At 41.2% G+C, this 26,571-nt stretch overlaps 1 long non-coding RNA gene and 1 pseudogene across 2 annotated transcripts in view; both read left to right on the plus strand.

Annotated features, from left to right (window-relative positions):
* The window catches only part of LOC124003322, a 62,257-nt pseudogene extending 46,598 nt beyond the window's left edge, over window positions 1-15,659 (plus strand).
* Window positions 15,660-24,662: 9,003 nt separating this feature from the next.
* LOC124002964 overlaps window positions 24,663-26,571 on the plus strand; it is a 9,310-nt gene continuing 7,401 nt past the window's right edge. The window contains exon 1 of one of the 2 annotated variants that reach the window (XR_006833174.1): window positions 24,663-24,814. This is a non-coding gene — a long non-coding RNA (uncharacterized LOC124002964). Of the gene's footprint in view, window positions 24,815-26,195; window positions 26,381-26,571 lie in introns of those variants that run through there. The other variant, XR_006833175.1, reaches the window with a different exon arrangement.

Here is a 26,571-nt window from a genome sequence, read left to right on the forward strand (position 1 = left end):
TCAAACAATGTTGGAGGTGGCTTATGGTAGAGAAATGAAAATGTAATTATCTTGCAACAGCTCTGGTGGACATTCCTGCAGTCAGCATGCAAATTGCACGCTCCCTCAACTTGAGACATTTGTGACATTGTGTTGTGGTGACACAACTGGCCTTTTATTGTCCAACACAAGCTGCACCTGTCAGGTGGATGGACTATCTTGGCAAAGGAGAAATTCTCACTAACTGGTATATAAACAAATGTGTGCACAACATTTGAGAGAAATAAGCTTTTTGTGTGTATGGAACATTTATGGGATCTTTTATCTCAGCTTATGAAACATGGGACCAACACTTTACATGTTGCGTTTATATTTTTGTTCAGTATACCCCCCCCCCCCCTCTTAGTCTATTTTATTCACAAAGGTATATTTACCCAGTCACTCAAAGCTGCACTGTAACTCCCAAATCTCCCATAAGCTGTCTGATGCATTTCATCAATCCAATTTGGACACTGGAAAGGGACAGATTTGCATTTTCATGTGTGAAAACCAAAAAGTCTGCATATGTGTTAATAACCATGGCTTATGGACTCTTGGCTAATACTTTTTTCGATCTATTTCCAGAAAAGTAGAAGCTCGGTGAAGTGAGGGATGCAACTTTTCATTAGTAAGAACTGGAATATGTTGTTTTACAATTCAGTACAGCGTCTGTTTTTCTTGTAGGCGACAAGGCTTCTACAATTGGTATCGCAAATGCACTGTGTATCATTTTACCCCGTTGGTCTCAAACTAGATATTTTTTAAATACCAGTTACGTAACACACTCTTTTTCAAATGGTGTTTTTTTGTGTGTGTTCACATTGTACAGGCAGTTTGCATTGAAGAACATTTCAGGATAGAGGTATGACCTTTGGGCTTTTGACTTTGTATTACCATGAAAGGCTGCAAGATGAGCTTCATGGCAGTTAGATTCATATCATTGTGGATGGGTTTTCCCTTGTTATCATTCACCTCACTACTTCTCTCTCCCCTTTCTATCCCCCGTCTTGTATCTTCACAGGAAAGGGAGACGTGTTTGGGGACATCTTCTGGAAGGAGGTGACCCTAGCTCAGGCTTGCGCCAACGTCCGGGCCTTGACTTACTGCGACCTCCACGTCATCAAGCGTGAAGCTCTGCAGAAAGTTCTGGAGTTCTACACAGCCTTCTCTAACCACTTCTCTCGCAACCTGCTGCTCACCTATAACCTCAGAAAGAGGGTAAGCTGCCCGGGAACATTGCTCTCTCTCTGTGTCTCAATAGACTCCAATAGCTTATTGATTGTCAAAAAAGATTGGATAGACTCCTAAGTTATTTATTTTTCACCTATCCAGTCCTTTCCGAACAGTGGTCTGGAGGGAAACGAGAGCTATTTAAGAATATTGGGACAGAGATCTCTCTGTGTTCTGCAGTTAATAAAAGGAAAGGTGATGGCATCTCCCTCAATGAATAGTGCTCTTATTTATATATATATAAAAAAAGCTGACACGTCAACCTCAATTGATCTTTCTCAACGATGGCTTTTTTTGGTGGGTGTGGCACCTTATCTTTATGGGAACTGATTAAAAGATAGACTCAGCAATATTTCATCATCAAACAGAGTGGGGCAACTTCTGGCTTGACATCAACAGCAGCATAAATGAAATGACTTCTGCCTTACAGGCATAAACAACAACAATCTGCCAAAACTGATGTCATTGCTGAGTCTACCTTCATCATGCCGAGTCAGTTGTACTTGGTGTCTCACACTTAATTTGCGACGCTGGCCTTGCTGTTTCACCATAGTTAAATCTCGTTCCCAGACACATCCGGCCAATGTTCGAAGTATCTGGGGACGAGGTTACACCATAATTGATTCTCTGTGGAACGTGTCTTTAAAGAATTTTCTTGGACCAAGAGGAAGTGAGATGGTGGCCAGTTCCCGGTCTTTGTATTGCATAGTACAATATTTCCTTCCAGGGACAAGTAATTTCACAAAGTGACATTTGACAAATGTTGAATAATTACTTAATAATGGATTCACCTTGTCCTCCATTTTTTTTATCAAAATGTCCTCGTCTCGCTTTTGTTTGTCTGTAATTGAACCTGTTTACTGAATTGGTCCCTACCTGTAAAAAAGATAAGGCCTCTAAACAAAGTATCAACTACACTATGCTCTCTCAGCCTTTGTCAAAATATTATAGAACCCATGTCGCTTGTGTTAAAGACAACCTACGGATTGCTCCAATAGGGTTAGCTCACTTAGGGGGACTTGTAAGATGGGCTCATTAGCGAGGATCGTTACAATATGGCAATCATCATGGCGTTTGAATAGTATATTAGAAATGCATAATTTGACAGATTATTATTAATGGTGCAGATTCATTCATTATTTTTTAATGTAGCATTTTTTAACAAATGGCCCGCTATGTCTTATTGATCTGAATATCAGTGCAATAAGCTTATAGACTGTAACCATGGTAGCAATGAGAGCGTTTCTTCATTGACACTTTACACCCACTCAAAACCTCAATACAGACAACAAATTGATAACTTGTAAACCAAGAACATCACAGAAAACCCACAGCATTTTCTATTTAAAAAAAAAATCCAAGTACTGAAATTGATTCAACTTCGATGAAGAAAATACAGCATATTCACGAGGAGGACATAGCTTATTAATCAGAAGGGGCTGTTGCTTCATCAAGATGCAATCCTCTGTCCTTGTCAATCATCATCCAATTCAAACTTGAGTATAGAGGCAATAGAGGTCATGTTGACTATTACGATGGCTCACTTACCGCATATCCTATTATGGTTTGTCACGATCTGCACCCTTAGTCGTGGTGCATGTGGTTTCTCGCTGTCATCAAGGTTATTGCTTTGTTTAGTCTAGAAAAGCTTTCAGGTGCATAAGCCTCTTTAGGCAGCCACTGATCCACCATAATTTTCAGGTTAGGTAACCAGAGGGATTGATTTGGCTAATGCTAGAACCTGCTGTTAGGTATGATACAGGGCAGTGATCATTAGGCACCAAATTGAAGAACTACCTGGACCTGTCCAATTAGAAACGCTCATTGTTTTTTAAAAATCGTGTGTGCCCTAATGAACACGACCCGGGGTCCGCCATAGGGTCGTGAGGCCCATTTCTGTAGGTTCTGCCCATGGAAATCAGTAACACACCAGTTGATGGGCCAATTCTGGAGGCCCATCATGATAGCTTTCGATGTCTGTCGACAAGCGCCATTTTTCATAGACCTTTTGCATTAACTCGAGCTGATTAGGCATTTAGACAGTGAATGTCGAAAAGGTCAAATATAGAGTATAATAAGTCATATTGATTTCAGAAATAAATTGATTGCATAATTAACACAGTAGATAGGTTTCCATCCAATTGGCGACAGATTTTCATGTGAATATTAAAAAATATGCATAAAGAAAATATGCAAATTTTCCCACCTGTGGCATTTCCACCAAAATGACTTGTTGCAGATAAATATCTGTGTGTGTGATGACGTAGTGCACACAAAATGTACTCTTCACTTAAGTAATGAATAAAAATATGTCTTATGTATCTATCGCATTTAAGTCATAGTGGGAGGACCACACACCATGTAATCGCGACTCCAAGTTTACTTTGATATGGTTAATATATTGATATTTGCTCATAAAAGCATTTCCACAGCCATTTCTCTCATCATTAATTTTACTAACACACAAAGATCCAACCATGTCAAACAAACAAATTATCTGTTGCAATTTATAAAATTATACCGAAACTTCCATCACAGCTCTTGTGTTTTATGTTTTGTTTGTTTTTTTACACGGTATGACTTTACTTGCATAAAAAACGTGGTTGGAAACGTGGTTTATGTTTAATGAATGAACCATACACTCTAGAGAGACTGGACCAGATTCACCAACAAGAATTGAAATAGCTTCCTATTTGTGTAATTTATTTTCGTTGGGTGGTTTACTCAGATCGGTTGTGAAAAGGGAATAGTTCGGAACATACCCATTGTGGATCTATCTTTACAAAATGAAATGCGCTCTTAGCAGAGCTACTGAGATATGCAATCTGGATTTATTTTGAAAACTTAAATTCATGCCAGTTTATCACCCAAATTAAATGACACATGATCAAAAGTCTCCAAGGCTGTCGATTACTAGTTTTAAAAAAGTAAATGGCAATGCAACGATTGACATTGCAGCATCATCTGAGGTTAGAGAAGTGAAAATGCATCGTATATATAAATATGCCACTCAGCAAATGTTTTATCCAAAGAGACATACAGTACAGCGAGTGCGTACATTTTCTACATTTGACGAGAGAGCTGCTTTCAACTTGTTGTCTTAAAGTGCCTGCAAGATAGATGTCAATTATGTATGAATCTTTAATATCACCTTCATTTAACTGTTACATCATATTAATTAAATAGTTATGGATGACTCATCCAACCCCACTCCTCGCCCCTGTAGCATTTCACAGTTCTATCAACTTACTTGTTAAAATGTTTACAATTCATAAATGCTTTATCTAGATAGTCGGGGCCCCGTTCCAAGTATGGACAAGCATGCATTACTTTCAACGTCAATCATTCATTGATGTGAATGGGAGACTTGCAGGAAAATGTTTGTCAAACCCACAGATCTAAAGTTAGAAATACTTCCCCTTAGTGATGCTAATTGTTTCCAAATCTCATTGCACAAACAAAAGGCCCTTGAGATTTGCATAAAGTAAAAAAACCATGACATTTCAGAACGGGAAGTAACCTGAGTGGGGGGGGGGCTCCTTCAGGGCGATGGTCAGATGCTCTTCTGCTTTACCATGAAACAGATTTGTATTTTTTTTTATTCCCCTCTGTACCAGAATTCAGAAGGTCAAAGTTAGAAACAGGAAGTTTGAAAGACCTCCAGTATTGCAGTTGAGTAAGGGGCTTTGCACCAAAAATGATTCATAGATTAACACACTGCTCTGGGAATATATTGTTACAGCAGAGAGATGAGTCACTAGTTCGATCAAAGTCCATGTGCCAAGAATTTCAATTCGTAGTCAGTCATTCAATCAATTCATTTTCATGTGTATATCACTTTTTACAAATGAAGTGGTCGGGGAGAAAAGCATGGGCCTCAAATCCACAAAGAGCAGAAGCCGACTGGAGTAAAGAAAAACCTTGAGAAGAACTAGACCCTAGATAGGGAACCCATACTTCTCTGACTGGCTGATCAGATAGTTCAGGGTTCATAATATTGACCACCAATGCCAGACAGTTGTCCTTTAAAAAGCAAAGTCAAAGCAGAGACTGGCAATGTTGCAAGGACAGCGTGGTGGAAGCCAGCCAAAAGGGATAAAACACACCACAATCATATTCCCTCATTGTATAGTATTGGGCAATACTTTACTACTACAATACAGTACCTACTACCACATACCATCACTTCCATGTTGTGCTACGATGACTACCACTGCTACAACGTACATAACTATTAACAAGATAAGTAACACCAACTTTTTGATCAAAAGACAAATCCTCTCACAGGAGGTTGGTGGCACCTTATTCGGGGAGGACGGGCTCGTGGTAATGGCATTTGCTCCGTTCAGCCAATATAATGAGCCGTCCTCTCCTCAGCGGCCTCCATTGAATCCTATGTGTACCACTTCTCCACCCTAGGCTGATTAAACACTAGGTGGGTATTGTCTGTCATCACCAGTCTCTCTCTCCATCTTCTTCCCATTATCTCTTTCTCCTCTTTATTTCCCTTTCGTTGTCTCTCCACCCCTATCACGGCCTCTCGCTTCCCCTGATCGATCGGAAACCCAGCCCTGCTGCATGGGACCCGTTCTGCCGCACTGTGCCATAATGATCTCCTATGTGAGAAATGACCCTGACTCGCTTGAGTAGGCACAATGCTGGTCTTCCACCTGCAATACTCCATACCGCATCGTCTGCAGTCGCTTCACAGGAAAGATCTTTTTACATTACACATCTGGATTTACAAAAAATAAATCCCTTTACTCTATAAGGTTATTATGTCTTTTTCACCAATTAAAGATATCTGTATTTAAGAAACCCTATGGAAACATTGCTGGACAAGTTTCAGCCCATATTACTGATCTTGTGAGAAATGTGGGATACAGGTCTAAATCTAATCTAAATCTATACAGTAATGTGATGGACTACAGTATTTGTGCTGTATTTCCTAATAACACAGTGATCTACATGATTTCATGACCAGCTGTTTCCTATAACATTAAACAACTAGCTACAATAATCCACTCTAAAGCATTATGTACTAACGACTCTCTTGTTCTTCATCTATGTTTTATTATACGACTACCAATAACTTTTAAAATTCCCCTGACCCACATATGAATCCATTGTCACGATTCAATTTGACCAGATGAAATGACTAAATGAAAACCCCACGACTAGGTTAATAAAGATATTATATAATAATAATAATATATGCCATTTAGCAGACGCTTTTATCCAAAACGACTTAGTCATGTGTGCATACATTCTACGTATGGGTGGTCCCGGGGATCGAACCCACTACCCTGGCGTTACAAGCGCCATGCTCTCCCAACTGAGCTACAGAAGGACCACATATTGATTACTTGGTTAATGCCAGAATGATTCTGGGAAAGCCTCTGCAGTCTGCATGACCACATTTTAATCGTGATCTGAGAAAGGTCGTATTACTAACACGAGACACAGATTGATGGACACATTTGATTGTTAGCCATACTGCATCTCGAATAGTGTCATGGTCATGAACAAATGAATATTAACCGAATGAATCTGCCACATTCCTAGAGACAGATAAATATGGAGACAGTTATGGGCAATGAGGCGGCGACTTGTGGCCATGAGTAACTGTAGCACTGTGATTTACTGAAGATGCTGTAACACTTCAGCTGTAGTGCTGTGGCATAATTACCGTATGACCGAGGGGTTATGGATGAAGATCGTCGTGAAGATAAAAGTTACTTAAAATAAAAAAGTTAAGTAATCAATATCAATGTAGTACTAAAATAACATTAATATACACCAAATAAAAATAAGAACATGAGATGTAAGCTAGCTATATACTGGGTCAGTTCCAATACATGTGTAGGGATACAGGAGAGGTAGATACAGTGCCTTCAGAAACTATTCATACCCCTTGACCTTTTCCAAATGTTGTGTTACAGCCTTAATTCAACATTTATTATATTGATTTCTTACCCTCTCTACACACAATAACCCATAATGACAAAGTGAAAAGATGTTTAGCAGATTTATTGAAAATGAAATACATAAATCTAATTTCCATAAGTATTCACACCCCTGGGTCAATATGTTAGAATCACCTTTGGCAGAGCTTTGCACATCTGGATTGTACAATATTTGCCAATTAATATTTTCAAATATTGGCCTGTTGGAAACTATAACCCCCTACTGCCATCGCACAGTTCAAGCTAGAAAAATGTATCTCTAGAGAAAGTGTGCAATATGCACATTGAGCTCACAGAAAAAAATAAAAAATAAAATGGAATTGAAATAATTGAACCGACGCTGGTTAATCACTCAGCACTTCTTTTTAGCCACACTGAATCCTTCCTCAGGTCAAGCAGTTCTCAGATGTCTGGTCAGCCCGAAAATACAAAAGATCTGATTGGCTGCTCAGGAGATTGTGCTTATGAATACACAAATGTAATTGTCTCTGCCTTTTGGAGCAGCCTTTGGAGAAGAGTCTGAATGTCTATTAGTCATAGACAGTCGCTGTTTGAATGGACAGCTGAAGATGCATTTGCAGGCTTTGAGACGGAAAGTTGTTGGGTTTTGATTCTGACCAGTGCTTTGCCTTAATCTGTCAAGTTTGAAAAAAGCATTGCTTAAAGCATTTAGATAGGCATTGGGTCAATGTTAACCTCACCTACTTCACTCTAAAATATCTGATGCGACGAGATAACTAATTAATTTCAGTGACTTGGTTAGACTAATAGAATTTCAAGGTTTGAAATAAATGCTCCCAAAACCATACCTGTGCTCATAGCCGCAGGAAGTAGGGATGCTGATGGCGCTGCAGCACCCCCTTAACATCTTTATTATTATATATATATTTTTTTACAAAACTAGTGCACTTGGCCTTTAATAGTTGTCATGGAAGGATCAGAATTTGTTGGTAACATTTGTAAGATGTTTTAATATTCATCAAATGTGTGTAAGTTACTTCTCATAAGAATGTATTTTGTTGTACTATAGTGGTGGCCATTGGCAGTTATCTGTTCTATGTCAGGACTAAGTTGCATGGGCCACAGAGAGGGGAGAGGTCAAAGTGTCATCATGTGTAAACTTATCTTTTACTCCCTACCTTTTCTAGTGGGGAAAAAAGGGTTGCAGTGTCTGGAATCATTCTAGACTCCCTCTTATGTTGTTTCTATCTTAACCTATAGCCTCACCCCCTCTCCGTGAGTTTGTCCAGGAGTTTGTATTTTGAGTGGGTTGTATCTAAATGACAATTTGATATATGCCTGTTGATATGGAGGATTTAGTTTATGGTTCTGGGGTTTGGGAAAGGAGACAAAGCTGAACGATGAATTATGTCTATGCTGTCTGACTATGTGTGTCTTTGCTATTAAAAGGAACTCAGTTGCATTGTAAGGTGGCTTTCGGGAATTCACTGGGGTGACACTGAATTTATCTGAGAGTCACAGGATTGTGATAAGAGCTCATATAATTAAAGATGGACTTTTATAACTAACTCTGACGTGTGTGTGGTTTGCTCCCATGATTAGGTAAATAGAGGAAATTTCCACGACAGTCTTGTATTAGCAGACCGATATAAGATTTGTCCTTTAGATTACGTTTCCTATCCCCAACATTACTTATTTATGTGTTTGTATTGGTTTATGTGTCACCTGCCATGATTTCAATGTGGTTCAATATATTCATTCATTTTTATTCAAAAAAGGGGCCACACTTTGCATTTCCACTGCCTTGATATTTAACTATGGTGAGGGGGAAGCTGCTTTACTTTTTGCCGCTACTGCTTTGTGTTTGTGCTGAGTGCAGCTAAATAAAGACCACTGTGGTACATAAACACAATGCAGACTTCTTTTTCCAGTGAGCTTCCAGCTGGCAATTCAAAATGTAATAAATATATAAATAAATGAGACAAACAAAACCCGCACTGATATTTTTAGGACAGTGAGCGGTTGTGTCCTCGACGCTAACGTGCCAGTTCTACATATTTATAGTAATGATGTTGCACAATATTACCTACATTTTATCTAATGAAACATTAACACTTCCAAACTCCCTCTTTGAATTACAGTCAAACCTGGTTAGTCAGTGCCAACTTCCCCTATGAGGCATTAACTATTCCCAAATGCCAACACTTTATTGTTCCATCACTTTTGCTTCATGAAATAATTACTGTACCTCTTTCTTAGGACATCAACACCATCTAACCCTCCATGTCGAATAACACTATATAGGTCAGTTTTTCGTGGTTCGGGGTAGGCCCTTTAGGTTCCAGTAAAAAGGGAAATCTTAACGCTACAGCATGCAATTACATTCTAGATGATTCTGTGCTTTTATTTATTATTTCACCTTTATCAAACCAGGTAGGCTAGTTGAGAACAAGTTCTCATTTACAACTGCGACCTGACCAAGATAAAGCAAAGCAGTGCGACACAAACAACAACACAGAGTTACACATGGAATAAACAAGTGTACAGTCAATAACACAATAGGGAAAAAAATAGTCTATATACAGTGTGTGCCAATGGCGTGAGGTGGTAAGGCAATAAATAGGCCATAGTAGCAAGGAATTACAATTTAGCTAAATGAACACTGGGGTGATAGATGTGCACATTACAATGTGAAAGTAGAAATACTGGTGTGCAAAAGAGCAGAAAAGTAAATATGGATGGGCTATTTACAGATGGGCCATGTACAGCCGCAGCGATCGGTTAGCTGCTCGGATAGCTAATGTTTAAAGTTAGTGAGGGAAATATAAGTCTCCAGCTTCAGTGATTTTTTTTGCACTTTGTTCCAGTCATTGGCAGCAGAGAACTGGAAGGGAAGGCGGCCAAAGGAGGTGTTGGCTTTGGGGATGACCAGTGAGATATACCTTCTGGAGCGCGTGCCACGGTTGGGTGTTGTTATCGTGACCAGTGAGCTGAGATAAGGTGGAGCTTTATCTAGCAAAGACTTATAGATAACCTGGAGCCAGTGGGTCTGGTGACGAATATGTAGCGAGGGCCAGCCGACTAGAGCATACAGGTCGCAGTGGTGGGTGGTATATGGGACTTTGGTGACAAAACGGATGGCACTGTGATAGACTGCATCCAGTTTCCTGAGTGTTGGAGGCTATTTTGTAAATGTCATCGGCGAAGTCGAGGACTGTTAGGATAGTCAGTTTTACTAGGATATATATATATATATGCCATTTAGCAGACGCTTTTATCCAAAGCGACTTACAGTCATGTGTGCATACATTCTACGTATGGGTGGTCCCGGGGATCGAACCCACTACCCTGGCGTTACAAGCGCCATGCTCTACCAACTGAGCTACAGAAGTTGGCGGCGTGAGTGAACGAGGCTGTTGCGGAATAGAAAGCCGATTCTAGATTTTATTTTGGATTGGAGATGTTTAATATGAGTCTGGAAGGAGAGTTTACAGTCTAGCCAGACACCTAGGTATTTGTAGTTGTCCACATATTATAAGTCAAAACCGTCCAGAGTAGTGATGCTAGTTGGGCAGGTGCAGGCAGCGAACGGTTGAAAAGCATGCATTTAGTTTTACTAGTATTTAAGAGCAGTTGGAGGCCACGGAAGGAGCATTGTATGGCATTGAAGCGCATTTGAAGGTTTGTTAGCACAGTGTCCAAAGAAGGGCCAGATGTATACAGAATGGTGTCTGCCTAGAGGTGGATCAGGGAATCACCCGCAGCAAGAGCGACATCTTTGATATATACGGAGAAAAGAGTCGGCCCGAGAATTGCACCTTCTGGTAGCCCCATGGAGACTGCCAGATTTGACACACTGAACTCTGTCTGAGAAGTAGTTGGTGAACCAGGCGAGGCAGTCATTTGAGAAACCAAGGCTGTTGAGTCTGCCGATAAGAATGCAGTAATTGACAGAGTCGAAGCCTTGGCCAGGTCAATGAAGACGGCTGCACAGTACAATATTTTATCGATGGTGGTTATGATATCGTTTAGTACCTTGAGCGTGGCTGAGGTGCACCCGTGACCAGCTCCGAAATCGGATTGCACAGTGGAGAAGGTACGGTGGGATTCTAAATGGTCAGTGATCTGTTTGTTAACTTAGCTTTCGCAGACTTTAGAAAGGCAGGGCAGGATGGATATAGGTCTATAACAGTTTGGGTCTAGAGTGTCACCCCCTTTGAAGAGGGGGATGACCGCGGCAGCTTTCCAATCTTTTGGGATCTCAGACAATACGAAAGAGAGGTTGAACAGACTGGTAAATAGGGGTTGCAACAATGGCGGCGGATAATTTTAGAAAGTGAGGGTCCAGCTGATTTGTACGGGTACAGGTTTTGCAGCTCTTTCAGAACATCTGCTATCTGGATTTGGGTGAAGCAAGTAGCTGCGGGGGGGGTGCGGAGCTGTTGGCCGGGGTTGAGGTAGCCAGGAGGAAAGCATGGCCAATCGTAGAGAAATGCTTTTTGAAATTCTCGATTATCGTGGATTTATCAGTGGTGACAGTGTTACCTAGCCTCAGTGCAGTGGGCAGCTGTGAGGAGGTGATCTTGTTCTCTTTGGACTTTACAGTGTCCCAAAATGTTTTGGAGTTAGAGCTACAGGATGCAAACTTCTGTTTGAAAAAGCTAGCCTTTGCTTTTTTGATTGACTGCATGTATTGGTTCCTAACTTCCCTGAACAGTTGCATATTGCGGGGACTATTCGATGCTATTGCAGTCCGCCACAGGATGTTTTTGTGCTGGTCGAGGGCAGTCAGGTCTCGAGTGAACCAAGGGCTATATCGGTTCTTAGTTCTACATTTTTTGAAAGGGGCATGCGTATTTAAGATGGTGAGATAATTACTTTTAAAGAACGACTAGGCATCCTCGACTAACGGGATGAGGTCAATATCCTTCCAGGATACCCGGGCCAGGTCGATTAGAAAGGCATGCTCGCAGAAGTGTTTTAGGGAGTGTTTGACATTGATGAGGTGTGGTCGTTTGACAACGGATCCATAGCAGATGCAGGCAATGAGGCAGTAATCGCTGAGATCCTGATTGAAAACAGCAGAGGTGTATTTGGAGGGCAAGTTGGTGAGGATGATATCTATGAGGGTGACCATGTTTACGGATTTTGGGTTGTACCTGGTGGGTTCCTTGATAATTTGCGTGAGATTGAGGGCATCTAGCTTAGATTGTAGGACTGCTGGGGTGTTAAGCATATCCCAGTTTAGGTCACCTAACAGAACGAACTCTGAAGATAGATGAGGGGCAATCAATTCACATTCATCTTTCAACTTTGTGGCAAAAGTTTGGGGAAGGCTCCTTCCTGTTTCAGCATGACAATGCCCCTGTGCACAAAGCGAGGTCCATACAGAAATGGTTTGTTGAGATCGATGTGAAAGAACTTGACTGGCCTGCACAGACCCCATCAAACTTTGGAACGCCGACTGCGAGCCAGTCCTAATCGCCCAACATCAGTGCCCGACCTCACTAATGCTTGTGTGGCTGAATTGAAGAAAGTCCCCGCAGCAATGTTCCAACAACTAGTGGAAAGCCTTCCCAAAAGAGTGGTTGGTGGCTGTTATAGCAGCAAAGGGGGGACCAACTCTATATTAATGCCCATGATTTTGGAATGAGATGTTCAACGAGCATACTTTTGGTCATGCAGTGTATGTTTGGAGGCTGAGGGACATTATGCTATTTTCCTTCAGTTTAGAAACGTTTAAGTCAGGGCTGTCCAACCCTCTTCTTGGAGATCTACTGTCTTGTAGGTTTTCAGTCCAACCCTAATTTAGCGTATCTGATTCAGCTAGTTAAGGTCTTGTTGAGCAGCTAATTAGTAGAGTCAGGTGTGTTAAATTAGGGTTGGACTGAAAACCCACAGGACGGTAGATCTCCAGAAAGAGGGTTGGGCAGCCTGGTTTAAGTCATAAGTGTGCAAAGAAATACTTAAAGTAAAAATACTTAAAGGGTATTGCATTGAGTAGATGTAATGCAGCAAATGTCACTTTGGACCCAAAGAATTTAAGGTGGGCTTGATCCCAACCTGATGTTCTGATTTCTTGTTACAGATAGTGTTCCGGAAGATCAGTGATGTGAAACGTGAGGAAGAGGAGATGCTCAAGAGGAATAATGAGGCCCCTCTGAACCTTCCTCCGGACCACCCCGTCCGTCGCCTCTTCCAGCGCTTCCGGCAGCAGAGGGAGGCGCGACTTGCAGCAGAGCGAGCTAGTCAGGGGGAGCCACCAGACGTGGAGAAGGGCACCATCCACCTGGAGCAAACCAAGATCCACGAGGTCCTCGCCTCCACCAGCATCATCATGGTGACCGAGAGCCCTGCCACTCCCACAGCTTCATCCACATTGTCATCTTTATCCTCCAGGCCCTCTAGCCGAGTCATGCTTCATGCCCCTGCCATCCAAAATGGCAACCTCGTAGGCTGCAAGTCCGCAGAGCCTGCGCCAAAGACCAAAAAGGGCTGGGGTCGTTTCAAGGAATCCGTTGTGAAAGCAGAGTCATGGAGCAGCGTTTCTAAGGCCGAGTCCATGGAGACCTTGCCGGACAGGACTAAGTCCCATAACGAGATGTCTCTCAAGAAGACGGACTCTTGTGACAGCGGTATTACCAAGAGCGACCTGCGCTTAGATAACGTGGGTGACGCCCGCACTCCGCGGGACCGGAGCCCTGTGCAGTCAGAAGGGAAGCTGGTTGTCTGTCCTATACCCATACAGACCATGCACGCCTCTTTCCTGGAGCTGAAGCAGGAACTTAGGGGAGACATTGGGTCTCTTAATGGCCGCATGGCGGTGGTGGAGGCACAGCTGGCCGAGATGCTTCAACTGCTAAAATCGAAAAAGGCCTCTAGTTCGAGAAAGGCCTCTCGCTCATCCAGTTTCTTTGAGATGTCACGACCGGTATCCCCCGATTCCGATAAGGACGACAGCTTCTCACAATCTTGACACTGCATGTTTTGGCAGTCTATGCAGTGTTTCCCAACTGTAGTCCCTGAATACCCCAACAGTACATATTATGTGATGTAGCCCCGGACAAGCACACCTGATTCAACTTGTTAATTATCAAGCCCTCAATGAGTTGAATCAGGTGAGTTTGTCTGGTGCTACACCAGAAATGTGTGCTGTTGGCGGTACTCAAACTGGAGTTGTGAAACATTGGTCTATGGGACATGAAGTGAATACATCCTAGAGTTCATCCAGGAGCTGGCTGAGGTGTCGCAAAAATCTGAGAGGTTTTGTGAAGACTTGGGCAATAAGATGTGTCCAAATTAGTACAGATGAGTAATGAGGGATTATTTTACCCTTTTATTATTATTATTAGATATAGGGGTAATCTGGATAAAAAGATGCACATCTGGATTATCTCTGCACCTTGAGGCACATACTGTGTGATATTCCATGGATCTACTTTTGTAGGGGTTTAAACTGTAAACAGCATAAATAACGCATTTGTTGTCAAATTTCTTTTCAATTGGACTCGTTTTAGTTTGAACTTGGTCACACATTTCTCATGGTAAAACTAAAACCTTAAGGAGGTTTTCATAAAATCTGTGCACTCAATTGAAATTAGCAATAATATTTTATTGCATTTATATAGTTTTTCACCAGGTCTCAAAGCACTTCACTTTGCAGGGGGTGATGTGGTCCTGATAACATGAACACTGTGGAGCAACAGCGAAGATGCACATATCTAAAATGGCATTGTCCATGAATGGATTTGCTTTCGTTATAGTGTGTCAAAGGTTAATGCATTACTGGGATAAAGTACAATCTTGTAAATAATGATAGATTGTTATGTTGGATATCCATCACTTCCCAATGGCAGCAGGTACATGTACAGTACATGAGCATAGTTGCACAATATGAAAGTGTACCATGTGTGGTATAATTTCAGTGGGAAAGCTGGATATTTAGAATTTTTGTGTGTGTTAAATGTCCTCGCACAATAACATGTTTGGTCATTATAATACGGTATGTTGCAAAATTTAAGTTACACCAAAAATACATGTTTGAGCCATTTCTAAAATAGCCGTTTTCACCCCATCCAAACGTTATGTTATTTGGTTTTGTCCAGTCAACAACCAAACAAATGTTGCTATGCTAGCTCAAAGCACGCATTGGCACAACTGTAAACCTGTTTAGTAATGCAAATTTACAGAAAAATACCTTGAAAGCAATGTGGCTTGTTATTTACGCCATTGCTCTCTCTTTGTATTTCAATGTATGGTGGAAACCATGGCACCTTTTCAACCAACGTCCATCTTGAATTGTCATGGGAAGAAGTCAATCTCGACTATGAAACCTTTGTGCATTTTTGGTCATCACTGTTGACACTGTTTTACACCTGCATTGTTTGCTGTTTGGGGTTTTAGGCTGGGTTTCTGTACAGCACTTTGAGATATCAGCTGATGTACGAAGGGCTATATAAATAAATTTGATTTGATTTGATAATATGCAAAGTGTTGCCATTTATATTGTGTCTCTAGCATTTGTGTTGCAATGTTAAAGGAGTAAAATGAGATACTTGCCCAGACAGGTCCAGAATTATTGGTACCCTTGATAAATATGAGGAAATATAAATAATACATACTGAGATATATTGTATGCCAAACAAAATTTGGGGAAATTATATATGTTATACTAATACAATTGCTCAGAGAAAGAGATTTTGTTTGACAAGTAATAATTGTTTTCTCTAAAAAAAAGATAGGGGTCAAAATGATTGGCACCCCTGTTTTTAATACTCTGGCACACCCTCCCCCTTGCGAGGATAATGGCACGGAACATTTTCTGATTTTTTTTTATGAGATTGGAGAACATATTGGGAGGGATCGTAGACCATTCCTCCATACGGAATCTTTCCAGATCCTTGATATCGTTTGTCTGCGCTTATGGACTGCCGGCTTCAATTCAAACTACAGGTTTTTATTGGGGTTCAAGTCCATAGACAGATGGCCATTGCAAAATATTGATTTTGTGGTCACTTAACCATTTCCTTTGTGTATTTTGATATGCACTTGGGGTTGTTGTCTTGTTGGAAGAGCAACTTGCGGCCAAGTTCCATCCTCTTGGCAACCTGGTTTTTGGGATAAAATACCCTAGTACTTGGTAAAGTTCATGATGCCGTTGACATTAACAAGGGCCCCAGGACCAGTAGAAGCAAAATAGCTCATAAGATCAAAAGATCCACCACCATAAAGTAGGTATGAGGTTATTTTCTGCATATGTTTTCTTCTTTTGATGCCAAACCCACCCCACTCGTGTGCATGGCCAAAGAGCTCTACTTATGTCATCTGACCATGCTCAGGTTCCAATCCAAGTGCCAATGCAAACTCCCAAGCGGTTCCCTTCTGGGTTGCTCTCAATTATGTTTTTCTGGCAACCCTTCCAAAAAGCCTATTGGCATGGTGTCTAAATTATAGATTTAAAGTCTTACTTGGTGACCTGAAGATGTTCTGTAATTCTCCAAATTTGTCTCTTTTTAGATGTTTCTTTACATCCCAAACCATCTTCCTTACTGTGTGTGGGGACAAGATACACATACGTCCAATATCAGGCAGGTTTACCACAGTTCCAGAAGTTTTAAACCTCCTAAATGTCGGCATAATAGTGGTAAATGGTCATTTTTTTGTACCCGTTGCCTGATTTATGAAGGTCATCAACCATCTCTTTTCATTGTGAGTTCTTTGCCCTTTCTCATGGTGATGGTAGATAAATTTACATGTGTGTTACCGAATTTCTTTACGCCAGTAAAACAGGGAGCCATGGAAGACCACAATACAGTTATTTAAGGTGAGATTAATTTTAAAAAGTAGAATGTTAATGCAGATCGTTTTCATAAGAATCTTTAGCGGTGCCATTAAACATTTTGAGATATTTTTTTCTCTGAGCAATTGTATTAGTATAGAATAATGTAGACATTTGAGCATACATTTGTACATACAGTGCGTTCGGAAAGTATTCAGACCCTTTGACGTTTTCCACATTTCATTACATTATTACAACCTTATTTTAAAATGGATTAAATTGTTTTCCCCACTCATCAATCTACACACAATACCCTATAATGACAAAGCAGAAACAGGTTTTTAGAAATGTTTGCAAATGTATAAACAACAATGGAAATTTTACATTTACATAAGTATTCAGACCCTTTACGCAGTACTTTGTTGAAGCACCTTTTGCAGCGATTACAGCCTTGAGTCTTCTTGGGTATAATGCTACAAGCTTGGCACACCTTTATTTAGGGAGTTTTTCCCATTTTTCTCTGCAGATTCTCTCAAGCTCTGTCAGGTTGGATGGGGAGCACCGCTGCACAGCTATTTTCAGGTCTCTCCCGAGATGATAGATTGGGTTTAAGTCCGGGCTCAGGCTGGGCATTCAGAGACTTGTCACAAAGCCATTCCTGCATTGTCTTGGCTGTGTGCGTAAGGTCGTTGTCCTGTTGAAAGGTGAACCTTCGCCCCAGTCTGAGGTCCTGAGTGCTCTGGAGCAGGTTTTCATTAAGGATCTCTGTACTTTGCTCCATCCATCTTTGCCTCGATCCTGACGAGACTCCCAGTCCCTGCCGCTGAAAAACATCCCCACAACATGATGCCACCGCCATGCTTCACCATAGGGATGGTGCCAGATTTCCTCCAGACGTGACACTTGGGCATTCGGCCAAAGAGTTCAAGCTTGGTTTAATCAGACCAGAGAATCTTGTTTCTCTTGGTCTGAGAGTTTTACTTTTACTGGAGGAGTGGCTTCCATCTGGCCACTACCATAAAAGTCCTGATTGGTGGAATGCTCCAGAGTTCCATCTCTACAGAGGAACTCTGGAGCTCCGTCAGAGTGACCATTGGGTTCTTGGTCACCTCCCTGACCAACGACCTTCTCCCCCAATTGCTCCGTTTGGCCGGGCGGCCAGCTCTAGGAAGGGTCTTGGGGTTTCTAAACTTCTTCCATTTAAGAATGATGGAGGCCACCGTGTTCATTTCTGCAGCTCCAGTGCTGCAGAAATGTTTTTGTACCCTTCCCCAGATCTGTGCCTCGACACAATCCTGTCCCTGAGCACTACAGTAAATTTCTCATGGCTTGATTTTTGCTCTGACATGCACTGTCAACTGTGGGACCTTTATATATAAACAGAAGTGTGCCTTTTCAAATCATGTCCAATCAATTGAATTTACCACAGGTGGACACCAATCAAGTTGTAGAAACATCAAGGATGATCAACGGAAACAGGATGCACCTGAGCTCAATTGAGTCTAATAGCAAAAGGTCTGAATACTTAACTAAAAAAAACATACCTTATTTACACAAGATATTTTCCAAGATTTCAAAAAATAACTTTTCGCTTTGTAATTATGGGGTATTTAATCCATTGTATAATAAGGAAGGCTGTAACATAACAAAATGTGGAAAAAGTCAAGGAGTCTGAATCGTTTCCGAATGCACTGTATACAGTCTTTTTTGCTTATCTTTTTCAAGTGTGCTAATAATTTTGCATATAATATAAGGAATATAAATCAGGAAATACTCAGTTGCACTTTTGCCATTTAAAGAAACATGATGCACGAGAACTGCACCTGAATTTGTATTTTCCTTGAGCATATATAAAAAGACTTTGAAAATGAATCAGTATCTCCCAATGCCCTTGACACTCCCTTTCTCCACATTTGATATTCATGGAATAACACCAATAATTAAAATTAGAAAACAAATTGGATTCAACTCATTTAACCCTGGTTTTGAATCTTCGTTGTCTTTCCTGCAGCCTTGTTCGTTGTGCACATGATTGCAACACAATGTTTGTACTTGACCTTAAAACTGTAATAACAATGTATGCACTGTTCTAAAATGTCAGATTTGGAGGAATACTAATAATGAATAGTAAGGAAAGTTCACACCCCTTGCCTTTTTACATATTTTGTTGTGTTACAGCATGAATTTAAAATGTATTATATTTAGATTTTTTGTGTCACACAAATTATGGAATTATGTTTTTAGACATGTTTACAAAAATGAAAAGCTTAAATGTCTTGAGTCAATAAGTATTCAACCCCTTTGTTATGGCAAGCCTAAACAAGTTCAGGAGTAAAAATGTGCTTAAGTCACTGTGTTCAATAATAGTTTTTAAATATGATTTTAGAAGGACTACCTCTGTACCCCACACATACAATTATATGTAAGATCCCTCAGTTGAAGCTGTGAATTTCAACCACAAAGAAGGAGGTTTTGCAATGCCTCGCAAAGGGGACCTATTGGTAGATGGGTAAAAAAATACACACACAAAACAGACAATGAATATCCCTTTGAGCATGGTCAAGTTATTAATTACATTTTGTATGTTGTATCAATACACCCAGTCGCTACAAAGATACAGGCGTCCTTCCTAACTCAGTTGCCGGAGAGGAAGGAAACCACTCAGGGATTTCACCATGACGCCAATGGTGACTTGAAAACAGTTAGAGTTTAATGGCTGTGATAGGAGAAAACAATGGAGGATGGATCAACAACATTGTTAATTAGGTTATTACCGGGGAATAACTACAGAGTGAAGAGAAAAGCCTGCACAGAAGAAAAACATTCCAAAACATGCAGTTAAGTAAATATTGCAAAAGTAATACTGCAAAAAATGTGGCAAATTGTCCTGAATACAAAGTGTTACTGAGTAGCACATATTTTCAAACATAGTGGTGGCTGCATCGTGTTATGGGTATGCATCTTATCGTTAAGGACTGGGGAATTTTTCCGAACAAGAAATAAGAGGAAGGAGCTAAGCACAGGCAAAATCCTAGAAGAAAACCTGGTTCAGTCTGCTTTCCAGCAGACACGGGGAGATGAATTTACCTTTCAGCAGGACAATAACCTAATCCACAAGGCCAAATATACAGTGGAGTTGCTTACCAAGAAGACAGTGAATGTTCCTGAGTGGCCAATTTACAGTTGACTTAAATCTGCTTGAAAAATCTATGGCAAGACCTGAACATGGTTGTCTAGCAATAATCAACAACCAATTTGACAGAACATGAACATTTTTGAAAATAATAAATGGGAAATTGCACAATCCAGGTGTGAACAGCACTGAGAGACATATATACTCACTGCTGTAATCGCTGCCAAAATTGTGATTCTAACATCAAATCAAATTGTATGTGTAATACAACAGGTGTAGACCTTACAGTGAAATGCTTATTACAAGCCCTTAACCAACAATGCAGTTATGTATAAAATAAATTAAGTACATTTTTTTATAACAAATCATTAAAGAGCAGCAGTAAAATAACAGTAGTGAAGCTATATTCAGGGTGTACCAGTACAGACAATTTTTAGGGCCTTCCTCTGACACCGCCTGCTAGAGAGGTCCTGAATAGTAGGAAGCTTGGCCCCAGTGATGTACTGGGCCGTACGCACTACCCTCTGTAGTGCCTTGTGGTCGGAGGCCGAGCAGTTGCCATACCAGGCAGTGATGCAACCAGTCAGTATGCTCTCGATGGTTCAACTGTAGAACTTTTTGAGGATCTGAGGACCCATGCCAAATCTTTTCAGTCTCCTGAGGGAGTATATGCCTTGTTGTGTCCTCTTCACGACTGTCTTGGTGTGTTTGGACCATGATAGTTGGTGATGTGAACACCAAGGAACTTGAAGCTCTCAACATGTATTGACTCAAGTGGTTGAATACTTATCAAATCAAGATATGGGTTTCATCTTTATTCACAAATGTTAGAATTTGTCTTATACTTAAGAGCATTTTGTGTATATTGTTGACAAAGAAAATGACAATGAAATCAATTTTAATTCCACTTTAACAAAATGTGGAAAAAGTATAGGTGTATGAATACTTTCTAAAGGCACTGTACATGTTATTCTATTCACATACTGTCACAAAGATGAGTATTTGTAAAAAAAAGTGTATAATGTTCATATTAAATTATTTTGTACTTTGGATTCATTTTTGAATTTGGTCAGACTTATAAAAACATTCAAGCACAAGTGGAAAAGGATTTCCCTTTACAATAACTTCCCTAGATGACCTTGTAAACACTAGATTATCATTTGTTTCACGTCTCATTCGTTACTGTGAGCACCAAGGAGGTTTGCTACTGAAAAGAGCTCTTGTAAAGCTCTTATTTGGCCTATATCATCACACTCAACAGTTTCCCGTGTGAATCAAGAATGATCCACCACCCAACGGACATCCAGCCAACTTGACAACTGTGGGGAGCATTGGATTCAACATGTGCCAGCATCCCTGTGGAACACTTGACACCTTGTAGGTCCATGCCCTGACGAATTGAGGGCTAAAGGGGGTACAACTCAATATTTAGGTGTTCCTGTTTTGTACACTCAATTTATAATATATTGTATACAGCTATATGTAACTATTGGCTAGAACCACTCTAAATACCCACTCAAACATGTCTTAGGGCTCAGACACACCAATAGCGTATTTTTGGCTGAGCGTACTTGGCACCGCTGAAAGTAATTTGCGAACCGAGTGGAGTGCGTATGTAGAATCGTCAGTCTGACGTCTACTGCGGGTGGTCCCTAAGACAGCGCGCTGAACCATTTGCAGTTGAATGAAAGATCCACAGTCAGTGCGATGTGTGCAAGCCTTTAGTTGAAAAGCAACACAGCAAAGATTGTGGTTTGTGAATCTGCTAATGTGGACTGAACCAACTATGAATACCAGGAACGCCAGATCCCACAGCACACTCAGTATGGTGCAAGTGGGGCTTTGAGTCCCCTTGAACCATGGTCATTGTTTTCTCTGATAGCCTCTCTAATCTGATTAGATCTGTAGAGTTACTCGGGTATTTGGGCACTCTACATCAGATACTTGATTAATCTCAGACATTCAACTACAACAGCAGGGCATAAGTAACAAACCTACACCACACAGTGCATTCAGAAAGTATTCAGACCCCTGGACTTTCCCACATTTTGTTACGTTACAGCCTTATGCTAAAAATTTATATTTTTCTTTAAATGCATTGAATCAATCTACACACAATACCCCATAATGGCAAAGCAAAAACAGTTTAGACATTTTGGAAATATCACATTTACATAAGTATTCAGACCCTTTACTCAGTACTAGGTTGAAGCATCTTTGGCAGGGATTACAGCCTTGAGTGTTCTTGGGTATGACTCTACAACCTTGGCACACCTATATTTGGGGAGTTTCTCCCATTCTTCTCTGCAGATCCTCTCAAGCTCTGTCTGGTTGGATGGGGAGTGTCGCTGCACAGCGATTTTCAGGTCTCTCCAGAGACGTTTGATCGGGTTCAAGTCTGAGCTCTGGCTGGGCCCCTCAAGGACATTTAGAGACTTGTCCCGAAGCCCCTCCAGCATTGTATTGGCTGTGTGCTTAGGGTAGGGTGTCCTGTTGGAAGGTGAACCACCGCCCCAGTTTGAAGTCTGAGCGCTCTGAAGCAGGGTTTCATCGAGGATCTCTCAGTACCTTGCTCTGTTCATCTTGACAAGTCTCCCAGTTCCTGCTGCTGAAAAACATCCCCACAGCATGATGCTGCCACCAACACCACCATTCTTCACAATAGGGATGGCGCCAGGTTTCCTCCAGACGTGACGCTTGGCATTCAGGCCAAAGAGTTCAAGCTTGGTTTCATCAGACCAGAGCATCTTGTTTCTCATTTCTGAGAGTCCTTTAGGTGCCCTTTGGAAAACTCCCAAGCGGGCGGTCATGTGCCTTTTACTGAGGAGTGGCTTCCATCTGGCCACTCTACCATAAAGGCCTGATTGGAGTGCGGCAGAGATGGTTTTCCTTCTGGAAGGTTCCCTCATCTCCACAGAGGAACTCTGGAGCTCTGTCAGAGTGATCATCGGGTTCTTGGTCACCTCCCTGACCAACGCCCTTCTCCCCCGATTACTCAGTTTGGCCAGGCAGCCAGCTCTAGGAAGTGTATTGGTGGTTCCAAACTTCTTCCATTTAAGAATGATGGAGGCCACTGTGTTTTTGGGGACCTTCAATGCTGCATACATTTTTTGGTACTCTTCCCCAGATCTGTGCCTCGACACAATCCTGTCGTGGAACTCTACGGACAATTCCTTCGACCTCATGGCTTGGTTTTTGCTCTGATATGCACTGTCAACTGTGGGACATTATATAGACAGGTGTGTACCTTTCCAAACCATGTCCAATCAATTGAATTTACCACAGGTGGACTCCAATCAAGTTGACGAAACATCCCAAGGATGATTAATGGAAAGAAAATGTACCTGAGCTCAATTTTGAATCTCATAGCAAAGGATCTGAATACTTATACGTTTTTTATTTATTTAGACATTTTAGAATAAGGCTGTAACATAAAATGTGGAAAGTTAAGGGGTCTGAATACTTTCCCGAATGAACTGTATAAAGGCTTCACACTATACTTAACCAGGTGTGAAGAGTATAATGATCAGAATGTATGGTTCTCAAGCAACCAAGCAGTCAAGGTTCCATTAGAAATCAGGGTAATTACTCTGGATAATTGAGGGGAAATGATTCAATAAAATATTACTACAAATCATTATAAAATTACATTAATTGTAATATTAAGACCAATTCAAATGCATACCCGAACACACTAAACTGCAGTGAGTAATAGGAGCCATTAGCCTGGCATATTTGATATTCTGCAGACTTACAACAGGGAATCACACAGCATCCTTCTGGAAATCCCAGCTCTCCCTCCCTCTCATTTGATGATCTGCAATGCAGTGCCAGGCCTTCTACCCTCCTCCTCCCCCTTTTTCTTCTTCAGCAATCTTTGCAGTGTCCAAACAGGGGGGCTATCCTGAGCTGTGCCGACTGGAAACTAAGCATACCATTACAGTCCTGCTCCTCCCACTCCTGCTGGGGTGAGGACACATTTCCTGAATCTCATTAAGTAATGGCTGAAGCCACAGCTCCATCTAGAGAGCACTATGTAGCCACTGCAATTAAAGCTGCTTCTATTACAAAATGCACAAGGTGTACTAACCACAGGTTTCATAGCTGATAGTGAGTGTATGATTGGAAAAGGATACATTTCTGAGCATGGTGGGTTCTAAATATGCTGGGTCTGTTTAAGTTGTGTCGCTTTTGAGCCAGTAGAGCACATTTTAGTCAAATATTTCCCCCGGGGTAAAAGAATGTAGTGACAGTGCAAATCACAGCATAATAAAAGGTCATGGAAATTAATAGGCAGATATTCTTCCACCAGAAAAGCAAAGACTGAGATGTAAGTGAACTTAAGTTAGTTGGATCATCTATGTGCCCACTTCTTGTGGGGACATGACAGTTTGGCTGACCTCTTTCTAAAATTGTCCAATGGTTGTGTTTTTTATATTGGTCAAGTGCCGGATGTCATGGCAACGGGGCAAGTCGACCCCCTGATTGGCTGGCTGGCCAGGATCATCCGTTGCGGTTTGCAGTGAGAATTGCTGAGTGGACCCTCCTTTTTAAACCCCCCTCCCTGCCTCCCCTGTGGACTTCATGGCCTCCTATTATTTAGCCGATTTGTTTTTGCATCCTGGTTGAACCTTCTAGTGTGAAAGAAAGAAAAAAACGATCAGGATCATATATGTGCCTTTGCAGGGACGCGGGGGGCATAACCTAACAAATGTGTGGGGTCAATTGGTAAGGACTGCTTTACGTTTGTTATTCCTCCAGAGGTAGGAACTTTAGGCGAGTACTGTAAGTTGTGTGCCGAAAGAAGAGTTGAAGTTGACTGTGTGGCTTTAAAGAGGGGTAGCTTGGGTGTGGATATACTAATGGCAGCAATTGGAGTTCCTCACCTCCATTTATAATACTTGAACTCTTAACTATTGCTCAGGAGTAAGAACCTCTCAACTCCTGATGTATTTAAGGCACGTGCTAATAACTTGTAAGAAAGTAATTGTGGTATCTTGGTAGTTTTCATGCCAAACGCAGACTACTACGGTATGTTCTACTTTGAAAAGTTATTCTCAATGGATATTTGAGAGCTATAACTATATTTTAACTCTTATCAGTGTTTGGAATCTTTAGCTACCAATGAGGAACATTTGTAATGCTATTGAAGAACATTTGCTAAGAGTGACAGTGTATGCCTGGTTGGTGATTAGGCAAATGCTTTAAGATTTGCACAGACACTAAGAGTGAGCTCCTCTTGCTAGTTGCTACAGGACAGACAGGAGAGAATAATGTCTGTTATCTGGCTTAACTGACTCAGGGGACTGGTCAGTAACAAAATGGCAAGATTTCAGCTCTCAGGTTGGGAGCTGGAATTGTAAACTGCATAATAGCAATCTCCTCACTCTCGCAAGTTGAGAGGGTGCACTATCAGAGCAGGAAAGGACAACCTGGATGTATAATGTGGAAATACAAGGGTGTGGAAATATTCCTTATCAACAAGGAATGTTCTAAGTGAAGAAATTAATGGTAGAGGAAAATATTTTTAGCACTTGGTGAAATGTTTCAGATTTCTGACACTATGAGCAAGGACTATGACATTTATTGAACACCAACTCGAAAATGACCAGACACTTACTTTAACCTAGATGTCATGAAGAGGTCAGCAAGAGGTCAAGCACAATTCAGAGGGTTCACACCTAGGCTTCAATCAAACATGATATCTGAAGAGGCTCCTAAAGCTTTAGAACATTGATTTAGGTACAAAATTAAACAACTAATTTTGAATTGAAGACACCCCACTCCTAACATTGTACCACTTGAGAGGACAGAGAAATGGGAAATCTATCCTGACCTCTTTCCATAAAGCTAATGAAAAGTGGCAATGGTGAGGGGGAAGAGGGAGCGGGGATGGATGCACTGAACAAACAATGTTGCCCTCGGTACATTTAACACCAAACCCACAGAGGAACAACAATGGCTTCAGCAAAGCCATACCACATCTAAACATTGCTAGATTTCTCTCTGGCCAGTTTAGCCGCGCACGACCAGCAAAAGTCGAACAATTGAAGGTTTTATATTTTCCATCGTGCTCAGCAGTCAGAACTCGGTGGGGCTGCGAGGGGTCAGACATATGTAAGGGCTAAAAGGCACACCCGTGGTGCAGACTGCTCGCACGTCTGCCGCTGTGCAATAGGAAAGCATGTGAGCTCGGTGTAAGAAGGTAGCTATGGTGCTTCGGTGAGGACAGTTACTGGTTGAGGTACTGTTCTGGTTTCTTTTTCAGGTTTACTTTATGGAAGCCTGCCACAAGTGAGTGCAATTTAGATGCCATTTGATTAGGTGTGATTCAAAGCTATTTCTGTTAGTGTAATCCATTGTCCCGGCCTAGTTGTCAGTTCGAGATATCCTCATGCAACAGAGTGTGCGACAAAGTGGATGAAGTTTATTCAGTAGTTTGACGCCATATAGGTTAGGGTGGAAATTGCAGCCATACATTTTTT

Source organism: Oncorhynchus gorbuscha, linkage group LG18 (assembly GCF_021184085.1).
Source record: "Oncorhynchus gorbuscha isolate QuinsamMale2020 ecotype Even-year linkage group LG18, OgorEven_v1.0, whole genome shotgun sequence".
Lineage (NCBI taxonomy): Eukaryota > Metazoa > Chordata > Actinopteri > Salmoniformes > Salmonidae > Oncorhynchus > Oncorhynchus gorbuscha.